This window comes from Ursus maritimus, unplaced genomic scaffold, assembly GCF_017311325.1.
Source record: "Ursus maritimus isolate PB19 unplaced genomic scaffold, ASM1731132v1 scaffold_1, whole genome shotgun sequence".
NCBI classification, from domain to species: domain Eukaryota; kingdom Metazoa; phylum Chordata; class Mammalia; order Carnivora; family Ursidae; genus Ursus; species Ursus maritimus.
In genome coordinates this window covers 38,628,423-38,651,088 of record NW_024423343.1, presented here as the reverse complement: position 1 = coordinate 38,651,088, position 22,666 = coordinate 38,628,423, and positions in this window count along the sequence as shown.

The following is a 22,666-nucleotide window of genomic DNA, read 5'->3' as shown; positions in this document are numbered from 1 at the left end:
TTTATTTTATTTTATTTTATTTTATTTTATTTTATTTTATTTTATTTTGAGAAAGGTGACGAGGGCAGAGGGAAAGAGAGAATCTTTTTTTATTATTATTATTGTTATATTATGTTAGTCACCATACAGTACATCCCCGGTTTCCGATGTAAAGTTCGATGATTCATTAGTTGCGTATAACACCCAGCGCACCATGCAATACGTGCCCTCCTTACTACCCATCACCGGTCTATCCCATTCCCCCACCCCCCTCCCCTCTGAGGCCCTCAGTTTGTTTCTCATAGTCCATGGTTGGAAAGAGAGAATCTTAAGCAGGTTCCACGCCCAGCACAGAGCCCGACTTGGGGCTCTATCTCTCAACCCATGAGATCATGACCTGAGCTGAAACCAAGAGTCAGTCACTCAAATGACTGAGCCACCCAGGCACCTCAGGATGACTTCCATTTCTGATCAATCTTCTGACACCTAGTCCAACCCAGTTCTTAACCAAAAAAGTAAATACATAGAAGTGAGAGTTTTCCTGCATAGATCAAATGACTCTTCCATCTCTGTAGATGTTCTTCTGTGAAATTAAGAAGCATGGAGTCTGCTTCAGATTCTCGCTCCCTCTGCCCTTCCCACTCCTGCTATCTCTCTCTCTCTCAAATAAATACATAAATCTTTAAAAAAAAAAAAAAGAAAGAGAAAAGAAAAGAAAAGAAAAGAAAAGAAAAGAAAAGAAAAGAAAAGAAAAGAAAAAAGAGTTACTTCTATGTGGGAACAGTATTTCTGTCCTCTCTCAGTGTCAGAGGCTTTTAGACTTGATATCAATATTTCTCTTCTAACTGTAAACTACTTCAGTCCACCATGAATTTTTTTTTTTTTTTGTAATTACTGAAATTCTACAGCCAAGAGCCACTGTTTCCTGGTAGTAAAAAGAGGAGCTAGAAAGGAAAGTGTGATTTATGTACTTGTAGACATAGCCTTTCAACCTCCTGGCATTTCTTTTCCCTTCTCTACTCATTTCTCCTGTCAAATAATCAAGTGAATAAACATTTCATTCAGTTCCAGTTTAACTCAAATTTTTATGTATTAAAAAAGACAGATCTAGATTTTGAAGTCTCCCTCACTGATTTGGAAAAACAAACAGGGTATCCCTGGGAAATTTAGTAGCCAACTATACTTTTCATAGTTGGGGAGATACTGATATAATCTGTTTGGTATTATCCAAATAAGAACCATAGGGCTAAGTAAATTTAATTAAAAACATAGTAGGTTCCACTAAGTTTTTTTTTCTCACATCACAGTTATAAGCCTTATGGAATGCTGAGAACTTAGTAAGGTTTTAATTCAATTCTACATCACAGTCTCATGAACTATTCTGAAAGATTTGGTTCAGGCACAATGATTCTAATCAAGGCATTCATCTATAATTTAACAAGAGTAAAGAAATAGTTACCAGTGAGTTTTTGCCTGAAACGAAGCACATATAACCACTATTCATTATCTTAATTACATGTATAGCATTGCAAGAACATAACTGACATCAACCTACAATGTTAACGTATAAGAGACTAAATAGAATTGTTAAAATTCATTGACCACTGGAGAACTTATGCCCACTCTGTTCATACTCCCCACAGAATGATGTTCAATTCTGAACAAGTGTAATATTATAAAATATTCATTTATCCATACTAGTTGAGGGCAGCAGAGAGAGTAAAAAAGAGATTAAACAAAACCTTTATACTCAATTATAAGGTTAGCGTAAGAATTATGTCCCTCAGACTTACTTACTTACTTGAAGTATTTTACTTGGTTCAGAAGGGACTTCTGCAGACATCAATTGGATTTCATCTAGGGTTTTGAGTCATTTGTATGGTTTTCTATCACAAAAAGGAAAAAAAAAAACTTAACTTCTGTTTTATCCCCATGTTGTTCATTAGTTCTTATTAAGCTCTAATGTATTAGTAACATTCCTAAAATGTTCCCAATTCTGGGTTATGAGAAAAGTCGGGCTCCAACGTACAAATTAACTCTTAGGATATTAAACATTCAGGGCACCTAGATGGCTCAGTCTGTTAAGCATCTGACTCTTGGTTTCAGCTCAGATCGTGATCTCAGGATCGTGAGATGGAGCCCCAAATCAGACTCCTCACTCAGCCAGAGTCTGCTTGAGATTCTCTCTCTCCCTCTGCCCCTCCCCCAGCTCTCACTTGCTCTCTCACTCTCTCTCTCTCCCCGTCTAAAATAAATAAATAAAATCTTTTAAAAAAAATTTCTTAAGTCAGTATTCGAACTTGGAAATAACATCTCCAGAGAAACAATCTTATAAATGGTGGTGATGTCCCAGGTCAGTTTATACAACTCACAATTTAATAAAATTTATCACAGCATCCTGCCACCATGCAAGGTGCTATTTTAATAGTGTTAAGTGAATTAAAAACGAGGAAGCCATTACAGTGGGGTGGCTTCAACGCTTCAGTAGTCTATGTCAGCAAACCAAAACCTCATTCTGAAATGCTTCGGGGATAAGAAATCAAAACCTAAGGACAACCAATCATAAAAAGCCAACTAGACTTTCCCAAATAAGGCAACTGCTTAAAGTATAGCTAATCAAATAATTTCCTTGCTTTACTTCCAATCTTCTCTACAAAAGTCTTTCCCCAGCTCCTGACAGTGGAGCACTCCTAACCACTTCCAGTTTGGTTGCCCTATTCCAATTGATTTTTGCTCAAATAACCCCTTAAAAATTTAATATGCCTCAGTTTATCTTTTAACACTAGTAAGCACATCCACCCACTCCTGTAGGGAATAGAAACAATGTTGTCTCAGTCTCACACTGAGAACAGCGAATCTGCTGGCTCTGCTCCCAGGAGCTCAGAATGGGGAGCAAAGGATATTCAGGAGCTGGAAGGACTGGCTGCTCTCCTGGAAGCTGCCCCTTGGAGGAAAGCAACAGCCTCACACCAAGGGCTTCAACAGCTGCGTCTCCCTGCCCCACTTGAAGCAGGCTCTCCACACAGCAGCCCAAGAGACACCAGGTCTTGTTGCTTCTCATCTCAAAGTTCTCCAATGTTGCCCGTTATACTTGGAAAAAAAATTTCAAGTCCTTACTTTGACCTGCAGGATCTGGCCTCTGGCTATTTCTCTGATCTCATTTCCTGCTCCTCTTCCCCCAACTCACTCTGCGCCAGCCAGTTTGAAATTCCTCAAACATGTCAAGCATGTTCTCACTTTAAGAACTGTGCCTCTCCATTTCTCCCTTCCCCCAGAGGAGACAGACAGGGCTTGCTTCTTCATTTAACTTCTGCCTCTGCTGTAACGTCACCTTCCCAGAGATGTCTTTTCCAACAACCATAAAACGCACTCCAGTCACTCTCAAACAATTGCCCCACTTCATTTTGTATCACAGCCCCTGATACTCTCTGGCTTTTATTGCATATTTGTTTATCTTCCGTAGTACAATGTGAGCTCCATTAGGGCAGGGAATTAGTTTTGTTTGCCACTGCATTCCCTAAAACGGTGCATGGCACGTAGTCCACATTCCATATATATTTATTCAATAAATGAATGAGAGATAATGGCTCTGTAAGAAAATTGTTCACAAATCACGGCCTGCCTACATTTAAAACTGGCTTCCATCATCTCACTGTTTACCAGCTAATGCCAGGGAAAGATAAGTTAGCTAAGCAGGAACTGTCAGCCATACAATAATTAAAACATTCTTCTGAACAAAATACATTCTGGAAAATCAACAATCAGAATATTTTTTAAAATCAGTGTATAGGACCTTCCATCTTATCATCTTGTATAAGCAAGAGCCCTACAGCTATCCACAGGGCTGTATATTTTCCAAATTGTGCATATCTATGTAGTCCCTGAAGCACTTGACTCAAATGGAAAATACCTAAGGCTACTGGCGTTCACAGATGCAACATCTTCACCTTCAATATACCTCAGCCTTCAAGGCTGAGAAAGACAGTATACTCAGCAGGAGTGAGGATTGCTGATCATGGAATGACAGAATGTTCGAGCTGAGACACCTAAGAAATATTTAATCAACCCCCTATGTTTCTATTTGAGCAAATCAAGGCCCAGAGAGGAAAAGTTGCTGGAAGGTACTAAAATATGCCACCCCAAAAAAGCTTCTTTGGCAGATGTATTATTTGGAGCTAGAAGCCATTGAGAACCAGCAGACACAGAAAAAGCTCAAAAAACAGGACATAGGTTTTCCTTTTTTAAAATTTTATTTTATTTATTTATTTGAGAGAGAGAGAGAGAGAAGGAGCTGGGGGACGGACAGAGGCAGATTTCCTGCTGTGCAGGGACCTCCCACCCGCCCCCCACCATCATGACCTGAGACACCCAGGGGCCCCACAGGTTTTCCTTTTGTGAAGGAAATTTACATTTATAAGGGAAATATCATTTGTAAAAATAAGTCCTCCTCTCCCATACCAGGAAGAGAAGGACTCTTAATAACTTATCAGTGGAGAAGAAATCTACTTTAATCTGCATAACAAACCTTACTAAACAACCCTTATTTACCATACTTTTCCTGGCCACCTACCTTAACTTGCTTCCCTCACCCCAAAGACCAAAACTTCTTTCCTTTGGTTTAGCATAAGACAGTATATAAGTACATGTTCTAACCATCCCTTTGGATGATTCACTGGGTACTCCCATGTGTATGCATGATGCACGTGTTAATATACCTCTGTTCTTTTTTTCTCTTGTTAGTCTGTCTTTTGCCAGTCGAATTTACAGAGCCCCAGCTAGAGAACCTAAGATGGGTAGAGGAAATGTGTTCGTTTTCTCCCCTTCCTCTACAGTGCTGATGCCTCTTTGTAATTTTATTAAAGATCTTTATAAACACGTTTAGTTTAAATGCAGAAGTTATTTTCCTCATTTTTGTTAATTTAGGAGCATACATTTGTGTTGCATAATCCAATCGTTTCTTTAAGGAACAACTCTTTAGAATCTGGTGTAGTTGACAGCTGTTGACTTTTGCCTGCCCAGTAACCCTCCAACCTTTCCCAGACACATACTTCTGACTCACTGACTCTTTCCTCATCCTGAGCTGTAGAGTGGAAACCCTTCTTGGCTGCAGAAGTCAGCCTCTGATGCCAGCTTAGTTAACTATACTAGAGCCTAGTCTAGCCCTGTCCACAGGAACTGGCTCCTGGAAGGACACACGGCCCAATCAGATCTATTACAGGACACCAAAGTCCTCATTACAGGAGTAACTGGAGAGGAAAATTCATGAATATAAGCCTTGATCCATAGTCAGCCACAGAAGGGAAGCCCGCCTGAAAAGTGAGCCAAAAAACTGAAAGCAGAGACACCAGATGGAAGGAAACTGAGACCCTATGACATTGTTAGGTCCTTTGGATCCAGTTATGTCTACACCTGGATATTTCAGTTACTCAGGTCAATGCACTAAGTTGAATTTTCTATAATACGCCACAAAAGTAGACTACTAACAACTGCAGAGAGTGTTCTGTGAATTTACAGAGGAAAAGCAAATATAGTGATATAATATAGGGAGTGATTTGAACACACAAGAATAAAGCTTTTTACATTCATCCGCCTTCAATAAAGAGGCTAAAACTAGAAGCAATGCAAATAATATAGTTAGCAAGTTTGTTGGCTCTAGTTTAAAGCAAGGAAACTACTGCCTGAGTTTTAATCATCTGCACTTTCTTCTACGCCTTCCAATAAATTGTTATAGGAAGAAAAAACCTTGTGAATCAAATTGCTATTTCTATTGGCTGATGAAAAAGGTTTTAATATAAAAAGATACTAAAAAACAAACTGCAGCTGCAAAAAATTAAGATCAATTTGGAGATTTGTTTTATTCTTAAGGCGGAAAAATTGATGATTATAACAACAACTGCATACATAACTATCCATGGTTCCTGTGACCCCCAAATGTAGCCACAAAAAAATGCTGTCATGCATTCCAGCTTTCAGCTGGGAGGACTAATACTGTCAGCCGGAAGAGTTCAATTTTCCCTTCTGCCTGTGTGGGGCCACTCACTTAAATAGAATTGGCCATAATAATAACCAGCAAAACAAAATGGAAAAGTGTACTGAGGTAAGCAATTTCAATTTGACTCTATTTGAAAGAAGAGGTATAGTAAAAATCCTTTCTTAGCAACACATTTTCCCATCCTGAAGAGCTTTGGAAAGTTTAATGTGCTCACAGTCTTCTCTAGAGGGCTACAATCCATGAGTCATTTAGCTAAGTAATCTACTTTCACCCAACAACTCAAAGCATTTATTTGTAGTTTGACGAGAGGTAGAGTCCTAGCTTCTATGTTACCCATGCCTGCGTCTATACAGAAACAAAAGTTATGTTCATAAACATTAATGTAGAAAATTAAGCAGCTCAGGAGAAAAAAAGGCACTCTCACTTAATGGTGAATAAATTGATACCAGTGTGTTTTTGTCATGAATTAGACAGGAAGCTACCTCAATTCTTTACTTACATTTGTAAAAACAACAAGAAAATGAACGTTCCCTTAAGTCAAAAGTGGATTGACATTGTAAAGATGTCCATTCTCCCCAAGTTGATCTGTAGTTGCAATACAATTCCTAACAAATTCCCAACAGGGTTTTTTATCGATATGGACAAGCTTATCCTAAAATTTATACTGAAAGGCACAGGAATTAGAATAGCTAAACCAATTTGCAAAAGAAGAATAAAGTGGAAGAAATCACTCCATCCAATGTTAAGAGTTACTACATAGCTATAGTAATGAAGCCAGTATGGTGCTGAGGACGGAATAGACCCATAGATCAAGGGAATAGAACAGACAACAGGGACAACAGAAAAAGAAATCCATATAAATATGCCTGACTGATTTTTGTCAAAGGTGCAAAAGCAATTCAATAGAGGAACGATAGATACCTCTTTCAGCAAAGGGTGCTGGAGAAATTAGACATCCATAAGCAGAAAAGAAGGAAGGAAGGAAGGAAGGAAGGAAGGAAGGAAGGAAGGAAGGAAGGGAGGAAAGGAGAAAGGGAGAAAGAGAGGAAGAGAGGAAGAGAAAGGGAGGGAGGAAGGAAGGAAGGAAAAATGGAGCAGGGCACCTGGGTGACTCAATCAGTTAAGCACCCAACTCTTGGCTTTGGCTCAGTCATAATCTCAGGGTCCTGAGATAGAGTCCCGCATCAGTCTCTGCACTCAGCATGGAGTCTGCTTGAGATTCTCTCTCCCTCTCCTTCTGCACCTCCTGCTCATGTTCCTCTCTCTTTCTCTCTCTAAAATACATAAATCTCTTTAAAAAATGGGGCATCACCCTAAACCTTATACAAAAATTAACTCAAAAGGATCATAGACTTAAATGTAAAACATTAAACTGTAAAACTATGAAACTTTTATACAAAAACATAGGAGAAGATCTTCAGGACCCAGAGCTAGATTTGACACTAAAAGTACAACCTATAAAAGAAAAAAAAAAAAAAGCAATAAATTGGATCCCATGAAAATTCAAAATATTTGCTTAGCAAAAGACCCTGTGCAGAATATGAAAAGAAAAGCAGCAGACTAGGAGAAAGTATTTGCAAACCACATATCTGACAAAGGACTTACACATAGAATACATAAAAAACTTCAAAATACAAGAGTAGGGTGCCTGGGTGACTCAGTCAGTAAAGCAGCTAACTCTTGGTTTCAGCTCAGGTCATGATTTCAGGGTCCTGGAATCAAGCCCTGTGTGGGGCTCCATGCTCAGCAGGGAATCTGCTTGAGGATTCTCCCTCTCCCTTTGCCCCTCACCGCACTCACACACACTCTCTGAATGAATATATGAATGAATGAATCTTCTTAAAAAAGACACACAACCGTATTTTTTGTATTTTTTGAGTATGGTAGACACATGATGTTATGTTAGTTTCAGGTGTACAAAAGAGTTATTCAACAGTGTGTACATTATGCTATGCTCACCACAAATGTAGCTACCATCTGACATCATACTCTGCTATTACAATGACTATATTCCTTATGCTGTGCCTTTTATCCTCATGACTTATTCACTCCATCACTGGAAGCCTGTGTCTCTCACTCCCCTGCACCCATTTTGCCCATCCTTCCACCTCCAACCTGAGCAACCATCAATTTGTTCTCTGATTCTGCCTTTTGTTTGTTTATTCACTTTTCTTTTAGATTTCCACATATAAAGTGAAATCATATGGCATTTGTCTTTCTCAGTCTGACAAATTTCACTTAGCATAATACCCTCTAGGTCCATCCATGTTGTCGCAAATGGCACTATCTCATCCTTTTTCGTGGCTGCATATTATTTCTTTATATACATATACCTTCCTTATCCATTCATCCATCAATGGGCACTTAGGTTCTTAGGTTGCTTCCATATCTTGGCTATTGTAAATAATGCTGCAATAAACATAGAGGTGCATATATCTTTTTTGAATTAGTATTTTCAATTTCTTTGGGTAAATACCCAGTAAAAACTCAATAGTATTGGGTTCCCCTTCAGAATCATGGCTAGAGGGGTTCTGCAGACCTACTCCCCAGAAAAACAATCATAATTGCTAAAATTACCAAAAAAAAAAGTCTCTGGAAGGAACATTTATTCAAGGAAAATCTACTAAAATTCAGTAAAAACAGCAAGAGTCTGTGGCATTTAAACTACATCCCACTCCCCACTCCCCCTCGCCCCTTCCCAGCTCAGCATGGCGGAATTCCCACTCTAAGTGGGTGCAGCCAAGAATACATTAATCCCTCTCCCTCTGGCTTACAATCAAGGGCTATGATGTCTCCCCAGGAGAAGCAAGCCACTATTTCTCCTCCTTCCCCCCAGATCCATGTTTCAAAGGCTGAATTCAGGTGCATGCAGCCCGAAGACCAGGCCCCCTTTCTCCACCTGGTCCCTTTGTAGAGGATAGGCTCCACCCCAGGCAGGGCACTCCATGCTGAGATGATGCTGACAAACTGGATCGCTCACACACTGCTGGTGCTCATTTTGGAAGCATGTGTCAGTTTCTTACAAAACTAAACATGTGCTCACCATGAAACCCAACGATTGCCCTCTGGGACATTTATCAGAAAGAAAAAATTACGTTCACACAAAAACTTGCACATGAATGTTCGCAGCAGCTTTATTCATAATAGACAAATGCTGGAAACAACCCAAATGGCTTTCCATAGATGAGTGGTTAAACAGACTGTGGTGTGTCATAATACAGAATACTACTCAGCAATGAAAAGGAATTGACACTAAACACCTTGGATCCCGAGAAATTTAAACTGAGTTAAAAAAAAAAAAAGCCCATTTCAAAAATTCACATACTGTATGATTCCTTTACTAAACATTCTTGACATAACAAAATGATGCAATGGGGACTAGATCAGTGGTTGCCAAGGACTGAAGGTGCATGGCTGTGGCTATTAAATGGTAGCATGAAGATCCTTGTGATGAAACTGTTCTGTGTATTGACTGTGGTTGTGGTCCCACGAATGTACACATGTGATAAAATTGCATAGGAAGATAAAATACACACGCGCTCGCGCGCACACACACACACACACACACACACGTGTGCATGTGAGACTGGTGAAATCTGAATAAAATCGATGGCTTCCATCAATGTTGGTTTCCTGTTTGGGCTATCATACCATGAGGGGAAACTAGGTGTGGGTTATATGGGATTTCTCTGTATTATTTCTTATGACTGCACAGGCATCTACAATTCTCTCAAAGTAAAAAGTTTTAAATGTCACACAAAGTTGAATGATCAGATGAATTTTAGATAAGTGAGATAATCACATCATCATCACTACTAATCATTTGAACCAGAGAATTTCATTTCTTTCCCCTTATTTTGGCCCTTTATGACACAAAAGACATTAAAAAAAATAGTATACCTCCCCCTGTGGTCCCCCGGTATCTAACGGGTTAAGAAATTTTCTTTTGTTAATCACAGGTTTGCCACAGAGGTGCTCTGGCACCATGCAAAGTGCGTGGTCCGTGGTGTCATGGGTGAGGAATCAAATCCTAACTTTGTTTCCTGCAAGATGTGTGACATTGAATATGTTCCTTACTCTCTCTCAAAGTCAGGGCTGTAAATGGTAGAAGAACAGCTGCTTACAGAATTTTGTGAAAATTAAATGTGATAAAATAAGTAAACAAATGGCCTTATTAAAAGGTTAAACAATTATTGCTGTCAAATACAAATAAAGCCATGATGGTACTTCAAAGCTCCCCTAAGGAAGTCCCTGAATTATACAGAATTATACAGAGATCTGAGGCCAGGTAAAATGACAGTTGGAGAGTAGGCGGAGAGTAGCCTAACAGGTGGGGAGCAGGGGTAGTTGTATTTCCAAAGCACTGCACTTTGGAAGACTAGTCCCATTTTTTATAATAGAAAGATTTTAAGTATTTGAAGGAAATCACCTCTTATTCTCCTACTTTTTAATCTCCCACTGCACCCAGGTGATGCTAGTACACATAACATAGTTATTTCATAAATGAGAGATTCAGTTACAAGAAACAAAAACAACACAAGAACAACAAATCAGAACTACCTAGGCAAACTCTAACAATATACATTTATCTCATATAAAACTTTTTGTCATATTGTTAGTCCCAATGTGAAAACCAGAACAGCTTTCTTTTCTTTTCTTTTTTTAAGATTTTATTTTTATTTATTTGACAGCACAAGCAGGGGGAGGAGGGGGAGCAGGAGGAAGGAGAGGCAGAAGCAGGCTCATCAAGCAGGGAGCCTGATGTAGGACTTGATCCCAGGACCCTGGGATCATGACCTGAGCTGAAGACAGACGCTTAATGACTGAGCCACCCAGGTGCCCCCCAGAACAGCTTTCTTCCCCCTCTATCTCAACAGAAAGAGAGCAAAGTTCAATATTTGTAGATATCAGTTGCTAAATTTTTTTATGTGGCTATAGAGTTAAGTACCTCACCCAATTTTAATTCATTAAAATCCAAATTGTGTCAGAGAAGTCATTGTCTTTACCTTTAGAAAATGAGATTTTTGGTCTTTTCCCTTTATGGAAACTGAGCAGCTGTTAAAATTGGCAGGGTTGGGAGTAGGGGGTAATATCTGGACAATCGCATTCTCATTTTATTTCTGTGAAGTCATTCTGAGTAAAAGACTTTAGTGTGCCTAAAACTATGCAATATTACATGTTAATTATAGAGCAACAACAGCAACAAAAAAGTCACCACAAGTATAAAGCTATGTGTGATGACTGATTGGTGGGCCTTCTCCAGTCTTAAAGAGGAAGGTGTTTTCTAAGGAATGCTTCATGTTAAGATCCACTGTTGTTTTTAGAAAAACAATGGAAGTAAAGCAAAAATGAAGGCCAGTCAAAGGTAAATCACAGAAGGACAGACTTACTCAGTGTCCAGGGTGGGTCTTCAGCCAGGGGCTAGAAGGTCCTTGGGAAGGGAAGAAGGTAGAGGTTCTCACAGGAAATCTGTAAAATCATAAATGCAACTAAGGTTGTGTGTGTGTCTCACACACACTATTTCCAAGTGCACGAAAACTGTTGAAATTAATAAAGACAAAATTAATTTTTAAACATCAACATAGGGATTGAGGATTCATCTGTTTAAAAAAAAAAAAAACTTCAGGATTTTGTTTAGTAGCACTGTTTGAGCTCTCCAAGTCTACCTGTCTTAAGGCTTTTTGTATTGCTTTATAGACCAGAATTTTCAAGTTCTTACCTGAGCCAGTAAGAAGTATATTTAAGAAGATGCTTTTTTCTGAGCTCCTGGACCTTGAATATATTCACCTTCATTTACGCATGTTCTGAAAACCTTATATAACTTTATGTGTCTTATTCTTTAGCAAGTTTCTTTTGCAAGCCGGACCTGCTGAAACAATAATTTTAAGCTCCCTAAGGGTTTCCCCACCATAATATCAGCTTTCCTGGATTGACTGTATCACTACAATTCCCCAGGGCTTTGTAATAATAAAACCTTCTACATGTACAGCACTTTCAATTTTTCAAAGCACATTAACCCATATAATTTTATCCTGTGACTCTTTATAGATGGTATTTTTTTCCTGCTTAAAAGTGAGAGTGAAACTGGAAGAGAGACTGCCTGTGTTCTCAGCGTTGGAGCCCAGACAACACGCAGGCTTCCTTCTACCTCTCGGGCTCAGCTCCTTCCCTCACTGGAACTCAGCCCTCACAACCACGTCCCCACCCCACCCCCAACACGCTCCCCAGGAAGCAGTCTCAGTTCAGTGATTCCCTGGGGGCAGTCTCCTTCAGGTGAAATGTTGCATCTCAGGAGACCCCGTGCTCCAGCTCCTGGAGGTGTTCAAACATAAACCAAATAGCCAATTAAAGTGGATTCAATCAAAGGGAGGGTTTAACAAGAAGACTTTGAAGGTCATTTCTAACTGGGAGTTCTGTGATTATAACAAAATACTCTCTTCAGTCTAAACTACAACTTTCGTGGGGCACCTGGGTGGCTCAGTCAGTTGAGCAGCCAACTCTTGATTTCCGCTCAGGTCATGATCTCAGGGTTGTGAGATTGAGCCTAGCGTCAGGCTCTGTGCTCAGTGCAGAGTCTATTTGTCCTTCTTCCTCCCTCCATCCCTCCATACTCACTCTCTAAAATAAATAAATGAATAAAATATTTTTAAAAAATAATAGGGGCACCTGGGTGGGTCAGTAGGTTAAGCATCTGCATTTGGCTCAGGTCATGATCCCAGGGTCCTGAGATTGAGCCCCACATCCGGCACCTTGCTCAGCAGGGAGCCTGCTTCTTCCTCTGCCTCTGTTGCTCTCCTGCTTGTGCTCGCCTTCTCTGTCTCTGTCAAATAAATAAATAAAATCTTTAAAAAATAAATAAGTAAATAAATAAAAATAAAAATAAATAATACACTACAACTTTCTTTTAATAAATTACTTTCTCATTTTTCTTCTCCCTTATAGACTATTATTATTAAAAAGAAAAAAATGCTAACAGAAGTATGTAAAAAAATTACAGCATATTAATTTTTGCCTCATTTTTTGAGTCAATATTCTACTACTACATCAATAAATGTGTAATTGTTTTTCCTGCTACCAGGACTTCCTCTCTGTAATCCATCCTCTGTCTCAGTGCTGTCTAATAGAACTTCCTGTAATTATAGAAATGTGCGTTATCTGTGCTGTCCAATACAGCAGCCATAGGTAGTTATTAAGGTACGAAGCACATGAACTGTGATTATAGAACCAAGTAACTCAATTTTTAATTTTAATTAATTTTAATTTAAATGGCCACATGTGGCTAGTGACTACCATATTTCACAACACAGCCTATATGACTATCAAAATAATAGTGCTAAAAACAACTCTGCTCCCCAAACACATAAATTTGTCCAAACCCATACAATGTACAACACCAAGAATGAAACTTATAATAAATTATAGACATTGGGCAATAATGACGTGTCAATGTAGGTTCATCAATTGTAACAAATGTGTTACTGAGTGGAGGGTATTGATCATTGGGGAGACTATGCAAGTGTGGGAGCAGGGGGGTACTATGGGAAGTCTCTGTACCTTCTGCTCCATTTTGCCTTGAACCTAAAATTGCTCTAAAAAAATAGCCTATTAAAAAAAAAATGTCTGCTGGATCCCATTTGTCCTTATCAGTGTTTCTCAAACTTCCCTATCAAGAGAGTACTAACAGTAGAGGCTAGAGAGAACTATTCCTAAAAAGTCTGAGGGTTTTAACTTAAAACTAGACAAGCTGGAAATTAGTTTGGAATGTTTTCTTATCTTTAAAATACATATGAGTGTTGTCATCCTCTGCATGATACAGCCAAATTTCTACTGATACACAGAGGTTTAAATTTTCTTGCCATCAGATAAAACAAGGAAAGTTTCCTACCTTCCTCATTGATTAATGGATGAGAAGCTATTGCATGAATACATCATTAATGAAATTAACTATTAAAAATTTGAGAAAATCTCACTGCATGAAAGGCTGTTACTGCTGTACATATCGGATGTGACACCCAATAAGTTTCTCTTCTGGGTATGAGTGTCATAATATTTTGAGAACTGAGATTCACATTAAGTATGTGGATACAAATGGCAACATTTTGTTTTTTAATTCTTTTACGAGCTGTGTCAGAATAATCATTACCAGAATGTTGCCAAAAGTGGTGGTGGGTAAAAAATAATTTTAGGTCTTTGTTGATGGTTATTTCTATAGCTGTACCAGTTTGCTGAGAAATGGAATCTCTGGTGTCTGTATGGCCAAGGATACAATGTCTTTCACTCTGGAAGGTAAAATTGTTCAATCATATTTCTAGTGGATAAAAATGGCCGATGGTGTTCTTTATTTTATCAATAAATATTATAATTTTCATCACAGAAAAATATATGCTAAATATTTAAACTCGCTTTGAGAATCGCTTTTTTCAATAAAATTAATATTTGCAACATGAAAAAATTAATATACTATATACACAAAAGAGTAAAATAAGGTAGTCTTCTTAATTTCTATAAGAATTGCAAATTGAATGACAAATTGAATTATGAGACCCAATTCCATTGATGGGAGGCAGGAGAGGCTGCATTTAAATTTGCCAGGTAAAGATGGTGAACATATTGTTGCTTCAATCAGTCTCTTTTCAAGTCAATTCCAAGTATACCTTTCTATGAGGGCTTTTCTTCCTTCTTCCTCCTTTCCCAAAGATGGCATCTGCTTTCAAAAGAAGCTTTTCGATGCTTCATCGCAATGAGGCAGGGGCCCTCAGTTTAACCTCGAAGGGACCATCAAGCAAGTCTTCCTTGCTTGGGATTGGGGGATTATGCTATTCATTACATTGCTTCTAGCTATGATGGCTCTATTTAGCTGCAAGACTTCTTGTGATTTTTTTCCTTCAAAATGTGTACTTTTTAAAATATCATTATAACAGTAATGGCTACAAGAGACACCATATCTTAGACATTTGCATCTCCTCAATCACAAGCTCCAAATTTTAAATAAACATCTAAGTATATCTTTCTCTCTTAATACCTCATTTCATTTGGTTTCTCTATGCCTTTTTCTAGTTGTGGTGGGAGCGGTGCTCTCATCTTTGCTGCCAGAGCTGGTGCAACGGCTTCAGGGACAAAACACGCTTTCTTGATATCAGGTGGTTCTTAACTTTCCTCATTACCATAAACATTGCCAGTGATTTCAAGCATCCTGTTTTTGTGCACTGATCCATCTTCCTAGTTGTTTTTATACTTTTAAATTGTTACGCATTTAAAATGTAAATTAACTGACAGGAAGAAAAAAATCATCTGAAATTTCCCCACAATTTCAATACTTCTGTTATCAGAGAACACACCACAGGAAGTGGAGCTGAGCATAGCCAGTAACCGTAAACTTATAAATGAATATTTCTTCAGTTGCAATTGTAGAATGTTGATTTGTGAGCCATGTTTGTGTATGTGTGTAACAAAAATTTAAGAAAAATTATAATATTGATTCATAAAGCTAAACATGTTTCTCAGAAAGACTCATTCTGGGTGAGCCTCCTGGGACTCATGGGGGACACTCCTATCTTCCAGCCAGCCTGTCTCAGGGACCAGAACCAGGTATGTCAACCTGTGGCATTAACATATGTGGAGGACCCTGTGATGCTGTCCCCGGAGCTCCCAGTCCAGGGAGGGCTTTGCAGCTGTCAGCTCCTTCACAGTCAGCCGCAGCTGCAGAGAGCCCCCCTGCCTAGATCAAGTCCTTCCCAGGGAGATCATATCAGATGATGGATCTCTGCACCGACAGAGCATTTGAGCTCCAGGTCTCTCCACTGGGCCTGCAGAGCTCAGCATGGGGCTGCTTTGCAGCTTGACTTCCCCTCAACTCAATCCTGCACCCTCTCCTTCCATAGTGAACGTGCTGCACACTAACCTGGGTCTCAGGGTCTGCTTCCTCAAGAACTCAGTCTGTAGTAGCATAATCTTATCCTCCTAAAATATCAAAGTCCTGTTTCTTACAGTGCTGATACCACCATCACACAAAATCACTCAATTTTCCAGGTACTCACTATACATAAAATATTATACCATTTAGCCCAGTGGTTGTCAATGGCTCTGAGAGACTTTTTTTTTTTTAATATTGATATCCAGACCGATTAACTCTGGGGGGGGGGGTGGCACTAGGAATTTGTATTTCTTTAAAAGCTCTCCATGGAATTCTAAAATGCAGCCGGGACTGAGAATATTTTAGGCTTCCAGGAAAATAAAGAAAATATATAAAATTGAGTCCACCAAGGTGGAAGGAAAGGATTCTGCTCCATATGCTCGCCCTTACAGAGGATAGAACATGTTCCCACTACCCAGTTGGCCAGCCAGGCTACACACATCCATCACTTTGCTTTTGCTCATGTTCCAGCAGGTGAACTATTTTTGCTCCTGGTGAGGCCACTTTCTCCGTCTGTGCAATAAATCCCATCTTCTCAAGGACTTCTCTCTAGAATGGCCCCTCCTGCTTCTGCATCATTTTTCCCCCTTTCTCTGCTGCAGTATTCCCACCAGCACACCAGCACCTAAACATGTGAAAAGATCTCTATTCTTTACTAAAAAAAATAAAGCTCAACCCTACATCTTTCTCCAGTTACTTCCAGCCTTCTAACTACTGCCCCATTTCTCTGCTCCTTCTTCAGGAAATATCTTCAAAGAGCTGGTTTTAGGTGCTTTCTCCATTTCTTCACCTTCCATTCTCTCCTGAACCTACTTTAGTCGGGTTTTTATCCCAACCCTCCAATCAAAGCTGCTCTTGTCAAATTTACAGTGACATCCACATTGCCAAGCTCAGTGGTTAATTCTCAGCCAGGTGCCTCTAATCCAGTCCATCATTTCCTCCTCACAAAACTGTCTTCACTTGGAGTCCTGGGTAGCTCACCCTCTTGAGATTCTCTTCCTACCCTCATAGTCCCTCCTTCTCAGTCTTCTTTGCTGATCCCTCTTCATCTACTCAGCCTCTACACATTACTTTGTTGAAGAGCTCATCTCTCTTGGCTATCTGCATTTGCTCATTAGGGAATTGTCCCAGTTTTATGGCTTTAAATACCATTATGTGCTTGAGATTCCCACATATAAATTCCTAATGCAGATTATTCCTCTGAATTTCAAGCTCATTTTATCCCAAGTACCTATGCCAACCTCCACTAGAATATCTAATTGTTATGTCGCACATCACATCCAAAGCCTAATATATTTCCTTCCCAAACTATTTCTCAATCTCAGTAAATAGCAACTCCAACCTAGTTGTTTTTGCTAAAATTTCAAAATCATTCTTAACTGTTCTCTTTCGATTCCATCCCACAAGCCTGTTAGCTCTACCTTTAAAATATATCCAGATAAGACCACTTTCCATTATCACCCTGCTGCCACTCTGACGAGGCAATGCTTATCTCTCAAACTAGATCCCAATGTCCTTAGGGATTTTTGAGCATGCTCTTCTTGCCCCAGGCTACCTGTCCAAGTACATCTACATCTCTTCCAGGCCTCCTCCACTAATAGCTGTCTCATAGAATACAGAGTATCATTGTACCTTGTAATGTGAATCTCTCCCTCTAGACTACGAGCATTCAGAGTGCCATGACTAAACACAAATTTAAGGTTTCAATAAATGGTAGGTGGATGAATAATGAATGAATGATTCAACAATGTTACAATATTGACTATATTGGATAAAGAGATATATTGATCTGCTTGACGGAAAACTTGGGAAGTTATTATTAGCTACATTCACTGTATATGCCAACTGAAAAGAATTTCACACTTGCTTTGATACATTCATTTTTCTCTTTGACTCAGTCAATAGAATTAATTGTCTTCCTTCTTTTTCAGAGGCTGATTAATTTAAACAAAAGGGCATGTGTGGTGACCCTCACAGCACACTGACCGAGTTAGTTGACTACAATAACTCAGTATGTACAAAGAAAGCCTATTGAAACAAGGCAAAAGCAAACTAAGCCAACAAAATCAGTCCTAAAACTTTAGAAGGCCTTCAGTAATCTATATATTTTTAAATTATCTCAGAATCATTTAAAAAGAGATTAGGTAGGGGTGCCTGGCTGGTTCAGTCTGTAAAGTATGTGACTCTTGATCTCAGGATTGTAAATTCCAGCCCTACCTTGGGTGTAGAGATTACTTAAAAATAAAAATCTTTAGGGGTGCCTGGGTGGATCAGTCAGTTGGGCATCTGACTCTTGATTTGGTTTTGGTCATGACCTCAGGGTAGGGGTATGGAGCCCCATATAGGGCTCTGCGCTCAGCACGGAGTCTGCTTGTCCCTCTCCCTCCACTTCTTCCCTCCTCTCTCTCTCAATCTCTCTCTCTTTCAAAATGAATGAATAAAATCTTTTAAAAAATTAAAATTAAAATCTTTTTTAAAATGAAGAAAGAAAGATTAGGTAGCTATTGCATATTCCTGGATGACTTAAATTGGCAGAATATAATCTTTTTAAAGTTTTGACCATTTTTACTTTTAATTTAGGTCTACTTGTTATTAGTTCAGAGAATCTTACACCTGGTCCAAAATTAAAATTAGTATGCATTTCCCTAATGAGAGTGACTTCATGATTTGCATTCACATTAATTCTCAACAGCCTTGCTTAAAATTGTTTTGAATTAGAGTTTCATAATTAGGATTTAACATTTAAATCATATTCAGGAGACTGTGCATATGGTTAAACAGACTGCCAGAATAAATTATGAACTAACAAAATAGTAATCTATTACTTTAAGGCATTTGGTAAGTCATACTGTAGATATCCTTTTACGTATTTTTACAAAACATTCTCTTAGGTTTCTTAACCACCGTTCACCCCCCTTTTTTGATCCATGACACCTGCTTATGGTGATGACACCTTCATCATGCCACTCCAGGGCATCAAACCTTAGTGGTGTCCTATGGGCCAATGTCACGAGGGAGAAATTTAGTAAAATACCTAAAGAGCTTGCTTATGTTCTTAGTAACCTGAGCTCTTCTCTCTTTTCTCTCAATTATAGCTTAACTTCCAATAATGCTTTTTTCAACTTATATTAGGACCTACCTAACATTCTATTTAGAAACTGGGAAAAAAAACACCCACGAGATCAGTTGTTCACATATTTTCTTTTGAAATTTAAGTGCCATTCTATTGGTTATTTTCCATTTTCCAGTCTTTGCCAACTTTATTGTATCCTAGCTTGGTGGCCTTGCCTCCAGCAAAAGCTTCCACAACCTCAGCACTACTGACATTTTGGGCCAGATGATGGTTTGTTGTTGGGAACCGGGTCTGTGCATGTGGGATGTTTAGCAGCATCCTGGCCTCTACCCACCAGATGTGGGTACAGCTCCTCCCACCCTCACCTTGATTGTAACAATCAATAATGTTTTCAGAGGTTATCAAACATTTCCTGGGGAAGTAGAAGGAGGGACACATTGCCCCCAGTTGAGACACTGCTCTATGATAACTGAAGCTAAAGAACTTTCAAAAAAAAAAAAAAATCTTTCCAAATGACACAACTACCAAGGACCATGGAGATTCAAATTCATATCATCTTAATCCACAATGTGGTCTTTCCCCTAAGATGAGAAAATTTACACTAGTGGGGCATCAATAGAGCCCAGTTTAGCAACGGTGTGTTCCTGGAGGTCATGAGTGTAATGACATGTGATGGGTAATTTTATTTGTCAACTCAAAGAGTGTTTTTGGATGAGATTAACATTTGAATCAGTAAATTTTTATTAAATCAGATTGCCCTCTGTAATGTGGATGGGCCTCATCCAATCAGTTAAATACTTAAATAGAACAAAAAGTCTAGCTTCCTCAAGCAAGAGCAATGTAGAAGACTGTATTGCTGGTTGTCCAACAGACTGCCTTGAAACAGAAACTGTACCATGGGCTTTCCTGGATCTCCAGCCTTCCAGCCCCCACTGCAGATTTTGGATTTGCCAGCTTCCATAGTTGTATGAACTAATTCCTTATAATCAATCATATATATATACTTTTCCTCAGGAGAACTCTAATACATGACAAAATTGAAATAACAATATTCCTGCTTTTCTCCTCTGCTCACACACACTCTATTCCTTGAAAAGAACAAGTGATGTGTATTTTTTGACCTCTGAATGTTGCCAAAGAATCAAAAGGGAAGGTTTAAGGAAGTAAGACCCAGAGTTTCTATGATTACAGAAGAATTATAAAGAAAGTAGAGGATGTGAGAAGGTGGGATGTGGAGCAAGACCTGGGAGGCACGTGAAAAGAAGCAGAGCTAACACTAAGAGTCTGGGGAAATCTCTGGTGGGATGGCCAATGCTTGGGAACCAATCCATGGTCCAGAGGAGACCCTCTGAGGGAACCCCTCACATCACCTGGATGGAGAACTACATTAACTGCAGTCTTGTGACTAAAATGTGTCTATGATCAACTGCTCACTTGTTTCCCATGCCTTGTGCTCTGAAACTTCTTGGAGGCCCATTCAAACTGCCTGATGTAAAAGCAACCTCTCTGTTCCAAAGGCCCAGCCTCTTTCCAAAACAGAGCTTTGGGCTCCTACGCACTCAGAAACAGGGAAGGGAAACTCGCTGTTTTGGTGAAATCATGAATGCTCGTGCTGTGCTTCCTCATGCTGAGAATGATGTCCAGTGATAAAGAAAGTTCACAAGATAAGAAGCACAGGTCTTAAGTTGAGTAGAGCAGAAAATGCTGCAAAGCCAAATATGATACAGAGAGAAATAAAATTGTCTTCAGTGTAGCATTCTAAGTTTTGAAAAATCAAACTCCCTTATAAGTGCTTTGTTTTAAATCATAGTTCTTCTGCGTAGGTGCTTTTTTAAAAAAAATTTAAATTCTACTTACAGGCAGACAGCATACGTATGTTATGATACCTATAGGTTCTTGGCTTGTTTGTAAAAATAAAATATTTCTAATAATACATCCCATGAAAATGGCTAGACATAGTTCACCAATTTTGAAGCATGAGTTTGGAATAACTTGATAAAATATAGGTTAATCTACCTTATAACCCAGAAATTCCACTCATAGCTATGTACCCAAGAGAAGTGAATTCAGATATCCACCAAAAAAGAAAAAAAAAACAAAAAAACAAAAAAACAAAACAAAAAAAAAAAAAACACCACGTACAAGATGGTTCATGGTAGCTTTATTCATAATAGCTCAAAATTGGAAACAATTCAAATAACCATCATGGGAGACTATGCATAAACATATGCATATAGGAGAATACTCTACAGTACTATAAAAAAAGAATGAACTATTACTATCACAACGACATGAATGAATATCAAAAACATGCTGAGCTAAAGAAGCCAGACATTCGAACACATTCTGTATGATTCCATTTACATGAATTTTAGTAGGCACACCTAAACAGTGGTGATATAAGTCAGAATAGTGGATGACTCTGGGTGAGGCAAGCATTGAGTAGGGAAGGACATAAAGGATGCACGGGCACCCACTGAAGTGATGGAAATATCCTCTCTCTCCATCCTAGGTAGTGGTCCTCAGGTGTCAACATATGAAAACTTAAATCAAGCTATACACTTAATAGTACATTTTATTGAATATAAGTTTTATCTCAACTTCTTAAACATTCTAGAGAGAGAGAGAACTGTGTACAAAATTCACTGTGAGGGACCTCAGGAGGAATTACTAAACAATAAAGGAACTTGGACTCAGTCTGGAGCATCTGAAACCGAGATATCTGCTGATTTAAAAAGTCATGTGCTGGGGCGCCTGCCTGGCTCAGTCAGTAGAGCATGCGACTCTTGATCTCGGGGTCGTGAATATGAGCCCCATGTTGGGTGTAGAGATTACTGAAACAAATAAACCTTAAGGGAAAAAAAAGAGTCATGTGTTAGGTGTTCAGAGGCTATAATCAGAAAAAAAAATAATGATTCAAATATAAAGGCCAAAAGGAAAATCATACGGGTGGCTATTTGAAACAACAAACACTGTTTTGCTGTCCAGCTGCCTCTCACATGGTGTATTAATTTTCTGTTGCCACCATAACTAGTTACCAAAAAATTAGTGGCTTGACTCTCAGTTTCTATGGGTAAGAATACAAGGTTATCTCAGCCGGTTTCTCTGCTCCCAATTTTACAAGGCCAAAATCAAAGTGTCCTCCAGCTGGACTCTTATCGAGAGGCTCTGGGAAGACTATTTCCCTGCCCATTCAGGTTATCAGTAGAATTCAGCTCCTAGCAGTTGTAGGTCCCTATTTCTTTGTTTGCTCTCTATTTAGAGACAACCCTTGGCTGTTAAAGGTAAGGTCCACGTCTATTCCTTGCTGATGATCCCTTCATGTCAGAGCCAGAAATGACGTGTCAAATCCTTCTCATGCTTCCAATGTCTCTGACTGCTGGTTCACTCTTCTGCTTCTAGCTGGAGAAAGTTCTCTGCTTTTAAGGGCTCATGTGATTAAATTGGGCAGACCTGGGTAATGCAGGATAATCTCCCTGTCCTAATTACGTTTGCATGGTCTCTTTTGCTGTGTGACATAGCATCTCAACGGGTTCCAGAAATTAAGACGTGGGTTCTTCAGGTGCATTATTCTGCCTACTACACACGGACAGCTCTGTCTGGAGCTCGTGGCTATGTGGTAGCAGGCATTGACTCATTTATCAGTGCTTAATGGTTGTCTTGAACAAGAAAAAGGAGAATAACTAATACATCTGCAGCCTGATCATGT